This window comes from Saccostrea cucullata, unplaced genomic scaffold (assembly GCF_032062105.1).
Source record: "Saccostrea cucullata isolate Sc308-1 unplaced genomic scaffold, CSIRO_AGI_Scuc_v1 ctg1292, whole genome shotgun sequence".
In the NCBI taxonomy this organism is placed as follows: Eukaryota; Metazoa; Mollusca; class Bivalvia; order Ostreida; family Ostreidae; genus Saccostrea; species Saccostrea cuccullata.
The window spans coordinates 163,160-182,850 of NW_026924296.1; positions in this window are offsets into that span (position 1 = coordinate 163,160).

Below are 19,691 nucleotides of genomic sequence, written 5' to 3' on the forward strand. Positions count from 1 at the left end.
TACGGGCTCCTTGTCATGATATGGAAATAACGAAGAAATCTGTCGTCAACTCAGTGAGTAAAAAAAGGACTAACAATTACTATTAAAAACGTCAATCAGTATTTTACTCAATGATAATTTTTTTGCTGACAAGGTCATAGTATCGACCATAGAACTTACGAAATGATGACTTTAAACGAGATTGCTCAAAACCCTGCCCTAAGCGGGGTATTTTTTTTAATTGGGCTAAGTACCAACAGATTAGTTATATTTAAAGGGAACTCAACAATTCCGTTTAAAGTCAGCATTTTGTAAATTTGATGGTCGATATGATAATCTTGTTTTTAAATATAACCCCTCATTAGATCACATTATAAATGATGCGTTTCATTGTAAGGCTGATTTATACTGTTAGTTATTTCCATATCCTTTATACTATAATTGACTAGATACATATACATTGTTTTATAAATCTGATTAATGCATAGCGCTCAGATTGGTTGTTATGGTTCAACAAGAGGTTATTATTATCCTTGACACTTTTTGATGCCATCTCTTGATTTCCAGTGTATAAAATAAAGGGCTGATAATTTATATGTAATACTTCAGCGAAAATCTGACAAAATGATGACATGTATATGTTAAGATTTTCTTTATAAACACTCTAGAGTTATTGAAATGCTTCCTTTAAAAAGGTTGTTGCATTAGCATTTTTAACTAAATATAGAGTTGCCAACAATTATTAAAGTGCCTGAACACCCACTGATTCAAAGAACAAAAAATGTCATCAAAAACTCATCAGAACATTACTGTGCTTTTCTCATGAAATACTATTTAAACAAATGAAGTTATTACTTCCAATTTATAATTAGTCCTCATTAAATAAAATCTCTGAAGAAAAATGGTTTATTGTTAAGATTTATTTTTGTAAACATTTTTTCTCTCTCAAAATTAAGTTTTGTCCTGTATCACAGTAGGCGTTGACACGATAAAGAACTCTTATTGCTATAAACGCTCTTGAGTATCGAGTAAGGGTCTAAATTTAAAGCCTTTCAAATAAATGTGGCTAAATCACTATATGAATGTAAAATTTGTCGAACAACACCCAATCAAGCATGAGACGAGATGCACTTATTTGCAGAACCTTTGTTATGTTTTATACTAACTGTTAGAAAAATTAAAATCGCCTTGATCAATCTTATAGACGGCAAGCTGGAGTAAGATAGCTAAAATCAATGTATTACTGAAAACAGTCAGTATATATTTTATTGTTTACATTTGTGGAATCTCTCCATTATATAAACATATAGAGAGAAAATATCTTCAATTCTGTATGAAGTTTGTCAGAGGTCAGAGGTCAATACATGACCTAATCACACGGCGCAATGATATCTATCGGTACATAAATTATAAAAAGACCTGCTCTACTTGCTTTTCATGTATAAAAATGAAAAAAATAAGCAAGTGAAATGATAATTATTTTATTTCAAATGTAAACAATTTGTAAATAAAAGGATGAATTTGTTTGCCTTAAACAGATACAGTTATACTTCTATATTTCATACAGTTTTGGGGCTATCGATTCAACCTGTGTACATAGAAAAAACGAGGAGCCTAGCCTTTGTTTACTTTTTTCTTCACTTTTGTCAGCTGCACAGTCTCTAACGTTCATCCTTATTTTTTGGGTAGACCTTTGATTAAATTTTCATGATAAATTTTTATTTTATCTTTAAATTTTACTCACGATAAATGTGTAAATCTGTTGAAAAATATTGCAATCATGCTATGAACAACTGCCAAACACCTCAGCGTTTTCTTAGTTCAATGTAAAGCTGTCGCCAGTGTCTCCGTGTTTATCAGTATTTTACGATAAGTATGCCTTTAGTTACTGAAACCGTAGAATGTTTTTAATCAAATTACAAATAAACTGGCTCGGACAGGTGTCTCAATCCATCGGATCCATCCATTCCTTTCCGGCGACCGATATTCCTCCAACTTTTTATCATCAAACTTCGGACGTGTTTCTTGTGTCTTTTCAGCATCGATTATCATTTTTCACGAATAAAAATATTCCCAGACAGCAGTCTGTTCACTATTACTGATCACAAGTAGCCTTTCACAAAATATTCCCTTCGAAATAGATTCCTTAGCCTATTGCATTCGAAGCGTAACCGCCATGTAAGCCGATTTACACCTTGCGTCATTTTCAAAATCTACAACGGACGGTTAGTGCAATAATTCAAATTCGAAAATATTCAAATAGTCTCTCTCAAATGTATATATAAGTAATAAATAACAAGTTTATAAACTTAAATGGGAATTGATGTGGGTTGGTACGTGATCAAATCTTCTGAGAAGGCCTTCGGCCTTCACAGGATTTGATCACGTGTCCGACCCACTTCAATTCCCATTGAAGTTTATAAACTTGTTATTTATTTCTTAATTGTTTACATTCATGAGGATAACATTATGAACAGGGTTACAACACGACAGACCCGATTTCATAAGAAAAAGTCGGGAAGGCATAATGATAAAATTTAAGAAGAAAGATATGGATATAACGAACAGTATTCAATATCAAAGTCCTTAAAACAATACAAAATAGGAGCAGAGAAAACAAGGACCTCCGAAACATCCAGAGGTGGGATCAGGTGCCATGAAGGAGTGAGCATCCCCTGCTGACCGGTCACACCCGCCGTGTGCTCATTGTCATGATCAGGAAATAACAGAAAAAATTCGTTTTCAATTGAGTGTATAAGGCATCTACTAACAATTGGTATGAAAAACGTCAGTCAGCATTCAACTCAATGAAAAATTGTATTTGCTGATTAGTAAGTAGAAACATTTATTTGTCTTAAATTTGGAGTTATTAAAATCTCGGAAAAAAGATACCATTGAAATCTATTAGTGTATTGACGGTTTACATGTGTACTCAATGATTTTTTTTACTTATAGGTATATTTTATTCTACAGGGTAGGGCGCTCTCTTGGTAATTGGCAGGCCCTGAATCAATTCTTATCCCTTTCCTTCACCAAAAATATGATATATAAACACAGGTAATGGCTGTTCCTTCCCCAAACACACAGCACCAGGATTTATGCCAAAGGTTATTTGTATAAGGCCGTCAAACCGAGGTCCCGTGTCATACTAGGTGTTGGCAAGATAAAGAGCCCTCACAGTTCTATAGCTTAGAATGCAGGGTATACGAGTATGTTCTTCATATGAGTGAAACATTCTCTTAAGGAACAGTACGCAATCATTGAGTATATCTACTAGTATATCAACAGGTGAATTGACAGTGTTCGAATAAAAACTGCTTGGATGCCCTTTTACTGTTCTTGTTTTCTACCTTCTTTTTGTTCTGAATCCTTGATTGTGTGTGATATAGCAAAAATCACTACAAGAAATAAATCTTGGGGTCTAATACCACATTGTTAAAGTGTCAAAGAAGAAAATAAAATTTCATGTAACAAATTAAAGATTTTAATCAATATATACTAGGGAGATTTGGTCAATAGTTATTTTTAAATGAAGACTTTTTATCGTGTTAAATAAATAATATCAATTCAGTACAATTAAAGGTTGTGAAAAGTCTAAAATTACATCGGATGAAAAAAAACCCAGCTACTTACAAGTATGTTGTCTTTCCAAGTATTGTCTCAATGCTGTTTAAATATGTCTATACTGCAACATAGTTTACTCTTAATGCGGAGCATTTATGATGATACAATGCGCCTTCATAGTAGTGTTTATATAGGGTACACAATTGTCAAAATACGCATGTGTAAATGAGATCACAATAACTTTAATTAAACGCCCTCATTTATTCAAGAATATTGAGTCAATTAATTAGTAATTAGCAGGGTTTTGAGCAATCCCGTTAATTATCTTATCCATTTAAATCAATTTTTTAGATTTAACATATTATTATATTATACTTTGGAAAAAAATGGTAGGGGTTACCAGCGATGTGATTGAATTGAAAAAGAATTGAAAAAAAAAAACGGTGAGTGAATTAGAGAAAAGTGTGAAGTTTACCTGTGATAAGGTAGATGAAAATGAAGTCATTGGTAACGAAATCAAAGACAAATTACAATCCATACAAATTCTTGAGAGATCAAATGCTAATTTAACAGCAAAATTGGAAAATCTGAGTTTTGAAGTTAAGGAACTTAACAGTCGACATGTTGAATTACAAGCTCGAACAATGAGAGACAACCTGATTTTCTACGGAATCCCTGAGTCTAAAGATGAAAATTGTGAAGAAAAAGTAAAAACATTTGTGCAAGAAAAATTAGAGATAAATAAAAATGTAGATTTTCATCGGATGGGACGCAGGGTACCTGACAAAGTGAGGCCAATTGTCGCAAAATTTGTTCTGTTCAAGGAAAAGGAAATGGTGAGGAAGGCAGCATATAAATTAGCAGGAGAAGAAAATAAACAATTTGGAATAAGTGAACAATTTCCTCGTGAAATTAATGAAAAGAGAAAAAAACTTTATCCGTATTATAAAGCTGCGAAGCAACAAGAGAAGAAAGCGCAACTCATCTACGATAAACTTATTATTTATGGGGAACTTTTCACACCTGACGAATCAGACGATGAAGAAGATCATGATAACAATTCAAACTTGCCGCTAGGACGTCGTACAGACCCACGCTTATCAGCAGCGGCTCCGGAATTTACACCGAGACCCAGAGGCGGGGGCCGAGGTGGATCCAGAAAAAGATCGGGACGTCGAAGATAGGAGGACCATGGAGGGTGTCGTGAAAACGCGTCCGGATATCTTAGTGAATCATCAGACTCTGACTCTCTTGAAAATTCTATCAAACAACCTGATACAAATGTTAAAACAAAAAAATCTTCGGATACAGTGTTAAAAATACTTTCTATTAACGTATGCGGTATAAACAGACGTCTAAATTACCCCGAATTTACCGAACTAGTGAACCGTTACGATCTGTTATGCTTTACTGAAACCAAAACAGACGACCTTGACACCGTTGAGCTGAAAGACTACGTATTGTTATCTAAAAATAGACACGTATGTGCGCGAGTCCGATCAAGTGGGATAATAGTTGGATTTCGCAAATCATTGTCAGAATTTATTACACCAATAGAAACTGACTGTAAATTTGTTTACTGGTTAAAGGTGAAGGGTGATTTGTTTAATTGTAAAAGTGATGTTTTATTTGGTATTGTATATATCCCTCCACAAGGCTCACTGTATAGTTCACCAGAGGCATTTGATGAAATAGAACTAGAATATTTAAACTTAATAAATAATTTTGAATTTGTTTGTATGACAGGCGATTTTAATGCTAGGGTGTCTGACAAAAAAGATATTTTGAAGATAATGAATTGTCTGAATACGAAATTACCTTAGATGAGGATTGTGATAATTTAAGCGATGTTAACAAGTTGGGTACATATAATGTAAATATTGACAGAAAAAATAATGATAGAAAGACAAATGCTTATGGATATCAGCTACTGAATTTTTGTAAGGCAAATAGTTTATATATTATGAACGGTAGAGTACCAAAAGATGAAGAAAAGGGGAAATTTACAACTACAAGATCAAGTGTTGTTGACTATTTCATATGCAATGCTGATTTTTTTAAATTTGTAAGACATTTTGATGTATTAGATTTTAATTGTTTGTACTCGGATATTCATATGCCCCCGACATGTCATCTAAATTGTATTACACGTGGTGATAATGAATTAGAAAATGTGATACAAAGAAATTTACCAGAAAGAACTAAATCGTCGGATCCCACTAAATCGAATGGATTCTGTAATAACATAAGTGCACTAGAACTGCTGAATATTGAGCAAACTGTAGACAACAAAATATTAGACCCTGATAATATTCGTAAAAGCGATGTAGAACTGTTTAATAGCACGGCTGATCTATTACTATCCTCGGCAAAAACTACATTTGGTACATTTTTACCACGCACTTTTGATACAAATAGAAACAAAAGAACTAAACAATGGTTTAACGATGATTGTTACAAGGCAAGGAAATTTTGTAAAAAAACTAAACGCAGATACAAATTATATGGATCTAATATTTTCAAACAACAATTACAAGACGCCGAAAGAAAATATAAATCTACTCTAAATAAAGCATACAAAGATTATAGAGCTAAATTACAACGTAATATTAAAAAACTAAGAAGTTCAAACCCAAAAAAATATTGGAATATTGTAAATGGTAAAGGACCTAAAGAGCATCACAACATAAATATTGTAGATTTTTATAATTATTTTAAGAATGTTAATGAAAATGAATACGAATCAGAAGGTTCAGATGACGAACTAGACAATCATATTGTGGAATCGTTTGCTGATAGTTCCTTTGTTAATGACCCAATTACCCCAGATGAAATTCTGAATGTGGTGAAGACAATTAAAAACAATAAATCTCTAGGACCTGATACTGTTATAAATGAGTACATTAAGTCATCTATTAACGTTATGGTGTCACTGTATGTAAAATTGTTTAATCTAGTATTTGATACAGGTATTGTCCCAGAGGCATGGTTAGCTGGAAATATAAAACCAATCTATAAGAAAAAAGGTAGTTATAGCGATCCACAAAACTATCGTCCTATAACATTGTTAAGTTGTCTTGGAAAAGTTTTTACATCTGTATTGTGTAGAAGAATGACCACATACGCAGATAATATTGACCTTATTAAGGAAAACCAGAGCGGCTTTAGGGCAAATTATTCTACCATTGATAACATGTTTGTACTTCATTCATTGATAGAACTGACATTATTTAAGAAAAAGAAATTATATTGTGCCTTTATTGATTTTAAAGCTGCATTTGATAAAGTATGGCGAGTAGGACTGTGGGAAAAGCTTGTTAAATACCATATAACGGGAAAATGCTTTAAAGTTATTTTTAATATGTATAATGATTGTAAGTCTAGAATATCTCATAACAATGATTTTTCTGAATATTTTTCTTGTCGAAATGGAGTTCGCCAGGGTGAAAATTTGTCTACTTTTCTCTTTGCTTTGTATCTAAATGACTTAGAAGAATTCTTAATAGAAAAAAAATGTTATTGGATTAAAAAATTTGTCTGAAGAAATTGAACAAAAGTTAGATGTATACTTAAGAATTATGATCATGCTCTATGCAGATGATACTGTATTGATGTCTGAAACTAAGGAAGATCTTCAATATCAACTCAGTTGCTTTCAAAAGTATTGTGAAAAATGGAAATTACATGTGAATGTTGATAAAACAAAAATTTTGATTTTTGGTAAGGGCAGGCAATCTTCTAATTTAGTATTTACTTACAATAATAATGAGATTGAAATTGTAAAAGAATTTAAATATTTAGGAGTGTTTTTTTCAAGAACTGGATCATTTTATAGTACAAGAAAATATACTGTGCAAAGAGCAACCAGAGTTAATATACGCCATAATAAAAAAAGCACGAGAATTGAATTTGTCCATTGATTGTCAAATTGATATGTTTGATAAAATGGTTATACCTATCCTTCTTTATGGTTGCGAGATATGGGGATTTGAAAATGTAAACATTATTGAGAAACTTCAATTAAAATTTTGTAAACTTATACTTCATCTTAAGACATCTACTCCAAACTATATGGTTTATGGCGAGCTTGGTAGATATCCACTGAATGTTAATATTAAAATGAGAATGATAAAATTTTGGGTAAAACTGTTGACATGTAAAGAAACAAAATTATGTCACATTTTATATAATTTTTTATACAGTTCATCAATGTGCAACAATGTTAATTGTAGTTCTAAATGGATTGAATATATACGAAATATTTTACAAGAATGTGGTTTGAATTATATCTGGATGTCTCAAAATGTAGAAAATGAAAAATGGTTGTTAAATATAATTAAGCAAACACTTATTGATCAATTCGTACAAAATTGGAATTCAAATTGTGATGCATCGAGTAAAGGCAAAATTTATAAATTGTTCACTAACAGTAATTTTACATCTAGGCAGTATTTAAATATCGATGTGTCAACTAATACTGTAATTACATTAGCAAGATTTAGAACCAGTAATCATAAATTACCCATAGAAACAGGCCGATGGAGTAATATACCCTCAAACTAAAGACTATGTACTTTATGTAATAATGATATTGGAGACGAATTCTATTATATTATGTCGTGTCCAGCTCTAAATGATAGTAGAAAACTGTTAATTCCGTCAACATATACAACTCGACCAAGTGCTTTCAAGTTTTCAAATTTATTTTCATGTAAAAAAGTATCCGTTATCAATAACCTTTGTAAATTCATTACTATAGTTAATAAGAGAGTTACCCCTCCAGGTTAATGTATACTATACAAATACTAAAGTTTTGAGTCCGAACATTATTTAATCTAAAACAATAAAATTCAACTAGTTATACTATGTAAATCTATTGGGTGTATTATTGAGAGAGTTGGTTGCTTGATTTATGACACTGTAATTTTTCATCATTTATTTTATTTTTCTCACGCATGCTGTATTGTATTGTATTGCACATAATTTATGTTGTATTTTCTCTATACTGTTGTGCAGTTTAAGAGAATAAACTATTGAACTGAATTGGAAAAACTTCTTTCTGTTTTCTGAAACCTGAGTAAACGTCATCCTTAAGATAGAAACAAATAAATATATGGAACTCTTAGGTTGAAGGAGGGCTAATTACCTAAAGTTGTCCGAAGCAAGATTTGTGTCCGATGCATGGTTAACTCACCCTATCATATATATATATTTTCAAACAGCCTATCACATAGCTGTTGTTGGCTGACTTGTTTCATATAAATAGCCTTAGTTTTATTCAGATTTCTATTGCTTGAATGTTCCATCTACCTGATCAATACATAGGGTTCAAAGCAGATGTGGGCAATAAATAGGAAATGTTTACGCCTCAATTATATCTGATCCCTCTGAAATTTTCCTGGCATCTATATTATTTTAATCTTTTGATTACTAAACCATGCAAAATCTTAAAAATCTGACAATGCTAGCAGGCTAATACTTAAAAACTATTTAATGCTATTTTGAGGCTGTTTACCGAAAATGAAAGTAGACCTCGCCTCGTGTTGTTGTTTTAGAACACGATATTATGATATAAAATGTTTTCAAATACAATTACTTCAAGGATTGGCGATTTAATAATGACAACAATCTCTGGTGAATAATACTTTTTGGATATATTTAAGACGACTTATAAACTTTGATATATCCAAGTTGAATTCGTTAATGTCGCACTAAAATAATGTGTAAACAGTAAAAAATATATGATGGTATAAATTATAACATAAATCTGAATTTAACAAATAAATCAAAGCATGATTGGGGGTGGGGAAATTGTGTCTGTGACAGCACTTATTAATGAGCTTGTGTGTTATCTTTAAAAAGAAAGAGGACAAAATGCAAATTATTTCATTTATTTTATCATTCTACATAATTATCCTGTTAAAAGATAGAGTATGCGCAGATGTGCTTTTTCCAATTGAATTATTACAGAAAATATACAACTTTCTTGAAATTTTGAATTTACAATATTTTGAGGTCATATTTAATGCATAACATCAAATCAGACGAAAATATTTAATGCTTATAATTCTGCATATGTTCTCCAAGCTAAGAACATGGTTAAAAATATCGTTATTATAGTTTGAATAGTACACGTGTATTTCCAAATATTTTGACTGTCCTTTGAAGCAATATTCATGAGATTTATTATTTAATTAGGGAAAGGCCTGTAATATATTAATTTTTTCCTTGCTTGACTCATCTTAATGTACAAAGACTTGAACTCATAAATATTTGTAAAATTAAACATAAAATTTTCAGTCTCTATCTTATGATAATGATTTTTATTGGCTCATGTCTAATGAAGACCCTGATATCCTTAGATCACTTGCTAGATTCCTTGGTAATCTACTTTAATTGAGGATATTTTGATATCATGCATTAAAGTATTTTTTCCCAGTTTCTTGCCTTTGAATATAATATTATTATAACATACACAATACATGTATGCATATTCAGTATATCTCTTATATACGTTTTATCATTTGCTCTCATTATATGTAAGATCATGATTGTTCTATCAGTTGGATCCTCCTCCTTTTGTTTGTAAATCCTTTTTTTTTTGGCTCTTTTAGGGCCCCGAATAGGACTAGTAAAATATTTTATCTTGTATAAATTTGATGTTGCATGTCGTTCAAATTTTGCTGAATTTTTCTCTTTGATTAAATTGAGTCGTCTTAGCGAAGTCTTCATATTTATTATATTGCACTATTGTATGCGATATTTAACTAAAGCGGCATAATGTTTAGACATTATTTTAGTGTGACATTCAGGAATTCAACTTGGATATATCAAAGTGTATAAGTCGTCTAAAACATAGCAGAAATGTTTTATTCATCAGAGAAAGTTATCATAATTACGAGGGTTGTTCGATTTGTATTGTGTTTTGTACGTAAGGGTTAATGTACGAGTAGCGCTCCATTCCTTAAAAGTAATGGAGCCGAGACCCCGAAGGGGCCGAGGCCCATTGCTTTTAAGGAATGGAGCGCTACGAGTATATTGACCCGCTTAAAATCCACCTTTACTGGGCCCCTTGTTTTTTATGAATGGATACTTCTGGTCATTTGAAAAGAATGACATGAAGAATGGTGTGACCTATTGTTTAAGTAATGGAGAGGTCATTTGCACCAACTCAACCATGAAAAACAGGAAGAGTTGGGTGACCTATTGTTAAAGTAATGGAGGGGTCATTTAAAACAAATCAACTATAAAAGTCTATACCTTACTAATTCTTTATCATATCAATATGGAAGCATTTAGCAGTGATGATGAAATTTTCTTGACTCAGCGACATTACAAGGTTGATACTACAAACAGTGACTATGACACTGATAATTTAGTATCTGATATACTAGGGTTAGAAGAAGTTCAGCCCAATCTCAAAATACCTGTTCAAAATGAGCCATATGCGCCTCAATGCTCCGATATTAGCGATGCAGATGACGATTTACTCGTTCTGACGGCAGAAAAGGTGGAAAAAGAATGCCGCTTTGGCGATCTAAAAACGGACAAAGAATTTCAGAACTACAAACAAAACAGTTAAGTTTTCAAGTTTTACAGATGTATATTTCTATTTTAATAGCATGTTTTATAGAACAGGATAATTTACTATAAGGATCGAAGATGAAAACAAGATGCAATATCAAATTTAGAATGATGATTATTTTCTTACTCAAAATTATTTCATTTCAGGTTTGCACCCGCAACTAGATCGAAAATACGGTGGGCCGTCAGCACATTCAGAGAGTGGCAAAGATTTCGGAATGAAATGTCGAAAAGTCGATCGGATATTAGTCCCATTCTTGTTGATATTGATAAAATGACAATGGATGAGTTGAATTACACAGTGTCACGTTTTATATGTGAAGCCAAAAAAGTAGACGGATCGGAATACCCACCAGAAACATTGTATAGTTTTGTGATCTGTTTACAGTTGTACATGGATACCCTTGGATATAACTACAAGTTCTTAATTGATGATGAGTTTTCTCAAATAAAAAACACCTTGGATAATGTTATGAAATCAAAGGCCAAAGATAATGTCGGTGGCGCAAAAAAAACAGGCATTACCAATTACAGAGGACGAGGAAGATATATTGTGGTCTAAAGGTATTCTAGGGGACACCAATCCTGAACAGCTTCTGTATACATTACTCTATCTAATTGGCCTTCATTTCGCTTTACGTGGGGGACAAGAGCATCGAAGTTTAAAAAGAGGAGACCGTTCACAATTATCTGTTTCTGAGGACACTCAGGGGAAATTTCTTAGTTATACGGAGGACACATCAAAGAGTAATCAAGGTGGATTAAAACATAGAAAAATTTCCAAAAAATCTGTCCAAGCATATGAAAATAAGCAAATGCCTAACAGATGTATAGTGAAATATTATGAGAAATATATAAGTAAGTGTCCCGATGTAAAAGTGTGTGACGCGTTTTATCTTCGCCCACTTGCAAAACCAACTGAGGAACAATGGTATTCTGTTCAGCCCATTGGTAGGCATAAACTTGCGAATGTTGTTTCTGATCTGTGCAAACAGGGAGGACTATATGGATTTAGAACAAACCACTCGTTACGCGCTTCAGCAGCAACTCGACTGTATCACGCTGGCGTGGATGAGCAGCTTATTTCGGAGGTAACTGGCCATAGATCGAATGCTATCCGGAACTACAAACGAACAACCGCAGCACAAAAACGGAATTTGAGTGAAATTCTCCAAGGACATAAAGACAGTGATAATGATATCAATAACAATAGCCATTGTAAATGTGTCAAGTCCGGATCCGATTTTCAAGTCTCTGTAAATATTTCATTTAATAAAAAGTGAAGTAATTTTGCTTGAAATAAAAATTATCAAAAGTTATTGTGTTATACTAAATATAACAATGGTTGACCTACTTTCCGAACGCTCCATTCCTTATAAATAATGGAGCGTTCAAACAAAAGAATGACGTCACAGGTGGATTTTAACAATAACACCGATAACGCATTGCATGATTTCGTCGATATTTATACGCCTGGATAACTCTATTCAATACCTTGCCAACAGTATAAACACGAGCCTTCAACTACACATGGTTATAAAATAATCGTCATATCAATAGAGTCATTCGTTGACCACTGTTGTAAAAATGGGGATACGGGTTGAGAATATTGAAGAATATTAAAGAAATTAGAGCTTATATAAAAGTTTATGGGTCAGATAAGGTATTTTATGAGACAGTTCGTAGGTGGAGACAGAAATTTCTGACTGGCACAGTGTCCGTCGAAGATGCAGCAAAATCGGGTTACTGTATCAGGCAACACAAATGTCTCAAAAGTCAAGGAAATAATTAAAAGTGATGGCAGGTACACGATTCGTGATATAGCCAAAGTTGTTGGCATATCGCTATCGCGGGTGCATTTTATTTTTTTGAAGCGTATTTTGAAAGTACGAAAGATTTCTGCCAGATGGATACCCCATATATTGACAGATGACCAAAACAGGCACGAACACAAACCGCTAAGCGACTGCTAAAAATCAAAGACAATTTGCAAACATAGTTACTGGTGACGAAACATGGGTTAACTATTTCGAACCAGTAAGAAAAGTTGGAAACAAATTATGGCTAACCAAACATGGTAGAAGGCCTGTAGTTGCCAAAAGGACAATGAGCACAAAGAAGGTCCTTTATTGCATATTCTTCCCTTGTGATGGTTTAGCCGTACAAATTCCGGTGCCGAAGGGCAAACGTGTTACAGGTCGGTATTACCGAGATGTTGTACTGAAAAAGCGCAAGAAATATTATCAGAAACGAAGTCCTGTGTCGGGATTTAGGCATGTTCGCTTTCTTCATGATAATACTCCATCACATACATCGGAGCTTATGAAGCAATTTTTGAAGTCAGAGAAGGTTACCGTCTTGCCACATCCACCATACTCTCCGGATCTAGCACCAAGCGACTTTTTCGTTTTTCCAAAACTTAAAAAGTTCTTATCTGGTCGTCGATACAAGTCCCGACAGGCCCTTGGCTCAGCCGTCAGTCAGTGCCTCAGAGGTATACCTAAATCAGCGTACCGTGATGCATTTCAGAAATGGATTCAGAGATTAAAATTGTGTATTTCAAATCACGGAGAATGCTTTGAAGGGATGTAATGTCTATTTGACTATTTGAATCGAATGCTTTTGAGATATCGTACAATACACAATACATATCGAACAACCCTCGTATATCGCCAAACCTTGAAGCTTGAAGTCATTGTATTTGACAACATTTTATATCATAATATCGCGTTCTAAAACATCAACGCGAGGCGGTTATACGTTTCCGTAGTAGTCCGAATTAGACGTAAAGTTATTGCGAATTAGTTTCGCTTAGCGTTCACGCGGAGAATTCAATGCAAATTAGTTTAATTCAAATTATTATACTGCGTATTAAATTACTTCGCATTTGCTCCATGTGAAGCGAAGCTTATTCGAAATAATTTAATTATGTTTCTTTTTTAGACTCTAATTGGTTGATTTCCAAAAAGGAATGCAAACCATTTCTTGATAACCTGGTTTGGTATGGGGACACACCTCCTTGACAACCAGTTGATTCATCTGTATCTATGCAATCCCCACATTTCCAGTCCATAGGATTACATGGAAAATTCCAGATTTAATAATTGTACCTTTAACTTCAAACAGTAACTCGCTCTTACCTCGAGTAAACAAACATCATGGCTGCTAGATCTGTGTATCAGTTATTACGTCCCCTTGTTTCAAATCACTTCCGCTACTAGGGATGTTTTATTGAGCGGCAAATTTGAACTCATAAAAAGCAGCACAATTTTACACCACAGTTATTCAATTATTTGAAAATTAAATTATAAGGGTTTCCTAAATTAAACTCTGATGCATGGCAGAATTTAGGCAAATGCCACTTGTCGATGGTCAGCTAAAGGTACTTGTGCTATTTTGAGTGAAAAACTAAGGTAAATTTTGTAATCATTAGAATGTGTATACAGTCACTTTGTCATTACGTCAAATGGATCTTCTGATGTAATTTTCAATTGACGTCATAATAGCTGTGCTGACGCCGGGCTACAGAAGTAAAATCTTAATTCGCATTAGTTTGACTTCACATTAGCTGTCGTCTGAACGGATTTGATTTGTATTATTTTGATTTGCATTGATTTACTTCCCATTAATTCCCATTAATTTACTTCAGCATGAATTCATATTTTGGGATATCTTCGGTCCTATAACACACCTGCCCGTGCCGTCAAACTGAATACCGCGCTAACATGCTTATGCAGTGGAGCCTCATTTATCCGGACGCTTTTGTTCCCAGTCAATTTGTCCGGATATGTGAAGCATCAGGATATCTGAATCACCAGATAAACAAGACAAAATAACATTAAAAAATTCAGTTCCGCTGAAAAATCGTCCAGATACTGAAGCATCAGGATATCTGGCATCCGGATATCTGAAGGTCCACTGTATACATTCTCTAAATTTTCTTTATCATAATTGTTTATTTCCTTCATGTTTAATGTGAATTTAGCGCCCTTAAGTATTGACGTGCTTGATAAACGTAAAAACCGGTCGTGAAGTCGAAAAGCCGTTTGTGACGTTGGAAAGTTAAATAACGCAAATAAACATTGCGAGAAAATAAAAATATGACATATTAGTTTTAAAAGCACTTTCGCCGTACTTTATAATACGCCCCGCTTGAAAAGTGGAGGGTATATATTATTTCCGTCCGTCTGTACGTCCGTCCGTCCGTCAGTCTTTCCGTCTGTCCGTCCGTCTGTTACGCTTTATCTATTATCTGCAACTCCTCTTATACTACTGAGTGAAATTTATTGAAACTTTCAAAGAATCTTTATTTCATGTCACCATTGTGCACCTCCTATTTTACTTTTTTTATTCGACACGAAATTTAAGTTTCCCATAGCAAAACATGGACATTGCCATGATATGTTTACCTATAACGTCACATAGAAGCTTCTGGATAACATTTCATAGGAGAGTTATTTCTCTTTACACATTTACCGTAAAACAAAATATAGCAACACATGGACATTATGGGAGGCGGGGGTATCATTTAGTGAGCTCATTGCTCACAGTACCTCTAGTGTTAATTTTACAAGGGTAGTTTTTTAACATGAAATTGAATCAAAGCAATATACATCTTGGTATTCCTAAATACTTAAAATACAATCATGTAATTCCTTCTGTGTGTTCTACCGCGCTGTGACAAGGTTTCGCGTGTGTTATAGTAAGTTGAACGTCGTGGATTTCTAATGGAATTAATAAAGAAAATTACACTGAATGTAAATATTGTGAATTAAACACTCCATGTGAACAGGGCGTAAACTCTTCGTGTGAACAGGGCTTGAATATCATCCAGGCATCACTTTATAACTAGTGTATTCCTAGAGGAGTTTCGGAATTAATTTGCAAAATTTATTAATTAATAAGTATAGATTTGACCGTCCTTATTTTTTATTTATTTATTTTGTAAATTTTAAATAATTTTCGAACATAACTATTTCAAATGTTCGGGAAACTGTCAACAATTGACCAAATGCCTTGAATTTTCTAAAAGGCGACAAGATGGAGCATGGAATCGAATAAGCATAATTTTTTATCCCAATCTTATATTTATTTATCTATTTAAAACTTTTATTATGAATTATTACTCGTGTATTCTCTAATAATACCTTGGCTTTTTGTCCGTGTGCCGTAGGACCCTACCCTGCGCACATTCAAGCTTAATAAAATCTTTATTTTTGTCTACATGTATATTTTATCCAAAAAAATATAAAGCACTTAAATATGATAGATAAACATTTACTGAAAATTTTAGCTCATTGCGCCCACTATTTTTCGAGAAAAACGCTTTTTCCACGATTTCATCGGACAACCTTCGTAATTAATGATTATCAATCATAAAAAATAATTATCACACTAATGTAAATTCTATATTCTTCTTAAATAATTCTTAAAGTTTAAATAATATATATAGAAAAGTTCTATAGGAAAACAACGCGTTTTAGCCTGCCGAATTTTTATAATATACACCTGGTTTTAATATTTATAGGGGGTGGGGGCGTTAGACAATTACAAGAAGAGAAAAAAACTTTTGAAGTTACATGTAGAACTCTAGTGGATATGGCTATCTTAAAATGTGTGACTTCAGATGGGTAAATCATCGGTTATATTTAGCCCATTCTGCTTTTTCTAGTATAGGTAAATGATCTCAGAGAAAACAGACATCTAAGAGGAAGAGAGGGTATTTTCTTGATTTGCTTTATATCTTAATATATAATAATTCTTTTTTTGTTGGTATCTGAAAGTATAACAGCTATCGCAGAAGAAATCATAATTGTATATATTGTATATATTCATCAAAATCACCTGTCAGTTTTGAATACTTTTAACATTCCAAGGAGCCAAAATGAATTTGAACTACTTTATATATATTGGATTCCGAAACTTCATAAGAATCCTTTCAAACAAAGATACATTGCAGGTTCCAGTGAATGTTCAACCAAGCCTCTCTCGTTACTCCTCACTAAGATATTGACAGTAGTGAAGGAAAAACTTCAAGAGTACTGTGCAACTATATATTCAAGAAGTCGCCTTTAATCAGATGTGGATACTTAAAAATTTTAAAGAACTTTTGGACAATTTGAAATCACAAGACTTTACAAAAATCAACAGCTTAAAAACTTACGACTTTCAACTTTATACACAACAATTCCCCACGGCAAATTAAAATCCAGGCTTTTTGATATCATTGACAGCTGCTTTTTCAATAAAAATGGAACTCGTAAATTTACTTACCTCCTCACTGGTCATTTGCAAAATTATTTTGTTAAAACAGATTCTGATTGCACACATAAGTACTCTGAAGTTGACATCAAGAAGATGCTTGAGTTTCTGATTGACAATATCTATGTGGTTTTCGGAGACCAGGTATTCCAACAATCTATTGGACTTCTCATGGGTACAAATTGCGCTCCCTTATTTTTATATCTATATGAAGCAGAATTTATGCAAAATCTTACGCGTGAAAAGAAGAAAACACTTGCTATGGCCTTCAACTCGAAATTAAGATATATCGACGACGTGTTGTCAATTTATAATGATAATTTCCATTCCTACGTCGATACGATATATCCTGGTGAGCTTGAGATAAAAGATATCACAGAGTCCGACAGTTCTGCTTCATACTTGGATATTTACTTGAAAACGACACGAATGGTAATCTAACAACGAAGCTATATGATAAACGTGATGACTTTACTTTTTCTATCGTCAACTTCCCTTACTTATGCAGAAATACCTTCATCGCCTGCATACGGAGTATATATATCTCAATTGATTCGATACGCAAGAGCATGCTCTACGTATGAACAATTTCATAAACGAGGTAAATTATTGACAAGCAAGTTGATGAAACAAGAATATCAGCAGTCTCGTTTAAAGTCATCATTTCGTATGTTCTATGGTCGATACAATGACCTTGTCAGCAAATACAATTTATCATAGAGTCAAATGTTGACTGACATTTTTCATACCAATTGTTAGTCCATTATTTATACACTGAATTGTCGATGGATTTTTTTCCCGTTATTTCCTGATCATGACGACGAGCACATGGCGAGTGTGACCGGTCGGCAGGGGATGTTCACTCCTCCATGGCACCTGATCCCACCTCTGATGTTTCGGAGGTCCGTGTTTGCTCTGCTTTGTTTTGTATATTGTTTAATGGACATTGGGATTGAATATTGTTTGTTATCTCCATACCCTTCTTTTAACCACCGAACATGTATCTCTGCTTGTAGACAGTTTGTTCCGAGGATACTTGTCGTTCGGTACCTATTCATGCATGAGTACACAGAATAACGAAATGATACTGCCAGGCGCGTCGCCCAGTATAAAAAGGCGTCACTCCTTTTAGTCTATAAGGGACACAGATTCAAGGAGGTCTTATAGTGCCCCTCGGATAATCCTCAGGGTTATTAAACATTTTTCATATGTACAGTCTTCAGATTCCCAGTTTTGGTATAAAACCAATACCTCATATACCAAATTGAAAGAGTGTAAAGTTGCTATTACAGATATATTGGATAATCCCTTTTTCGATCCCATGTCATCTGTTTCGAAATGTTTTGTGCGAAACTGTAAAACCTGTGACATTTTGATAATTGACACTTCTTTCACCAGTAATCTTACTGGACAGAGCTTCTATACTAAAACGTGGGAACATCTGAACTGCATATCTTCTAAATTAATGTTGCTTATGGAATAGAATGTAATCTGTGTGGACTTGTTTTTGTCGGTTAAACCAAGGAATCGCTTAACAAAAGAATATCAGATCACCGATTTCAAATAAATCATGGTGGTCAGCAGCTTTTATACAAACATTTTAATTCACTTGATCATTCTATTTTATAAAGGAAAGTTAGAATTCTCGAAAAGATTTATCACCACACAAATAGTCCGTCGTTGAGTACACCTTTACGTAGACAACGAGAAGAATTTTGGATTAGAAAACTAGGGACAGCCTTTCCCTATGGATGTAATGACAATGTCGATAGTGTTGGAAATCTTTCCAGTCCGCAGTTAACCATACTCAGAGATGTAAATGTAGGCATGGGCATTGTTCGTACAAAAAACCTGCAATACACGAAGTCTCTTTTGATTCATTAATACCTTATGTAAATCAACAGTTTGGTCTGCATCGTATTCGAACAAAAGTTTACTCTGTCCCTTTGAAACTTTTAAATAGTCTTCTTGAAAAGGCCAAGGAGCATCCGATTTTAGATTCCTCGTCAACTGAATATAGACTATATATATCTGTGATTATGGATATGTAACGTGTCGAGCGGTAGAATAATAGCAATCGAGGGTCGTACCTTGTCGAATCAAGGTTTTGGGGGATGATTTCCAATATAATATATTTTTTCTTAATATATGATTGACAAATGATTGTTTACAAAGGCCTGCAAAATATACAAATAGATGGCCAACCTTATCTAGGTTAAAAATCACGACGACAATATTCAAAGGTTAATCAAATAATTACAGATGATTATGTAAATGGCAGTGGGTAGCCTATCCCTAACACT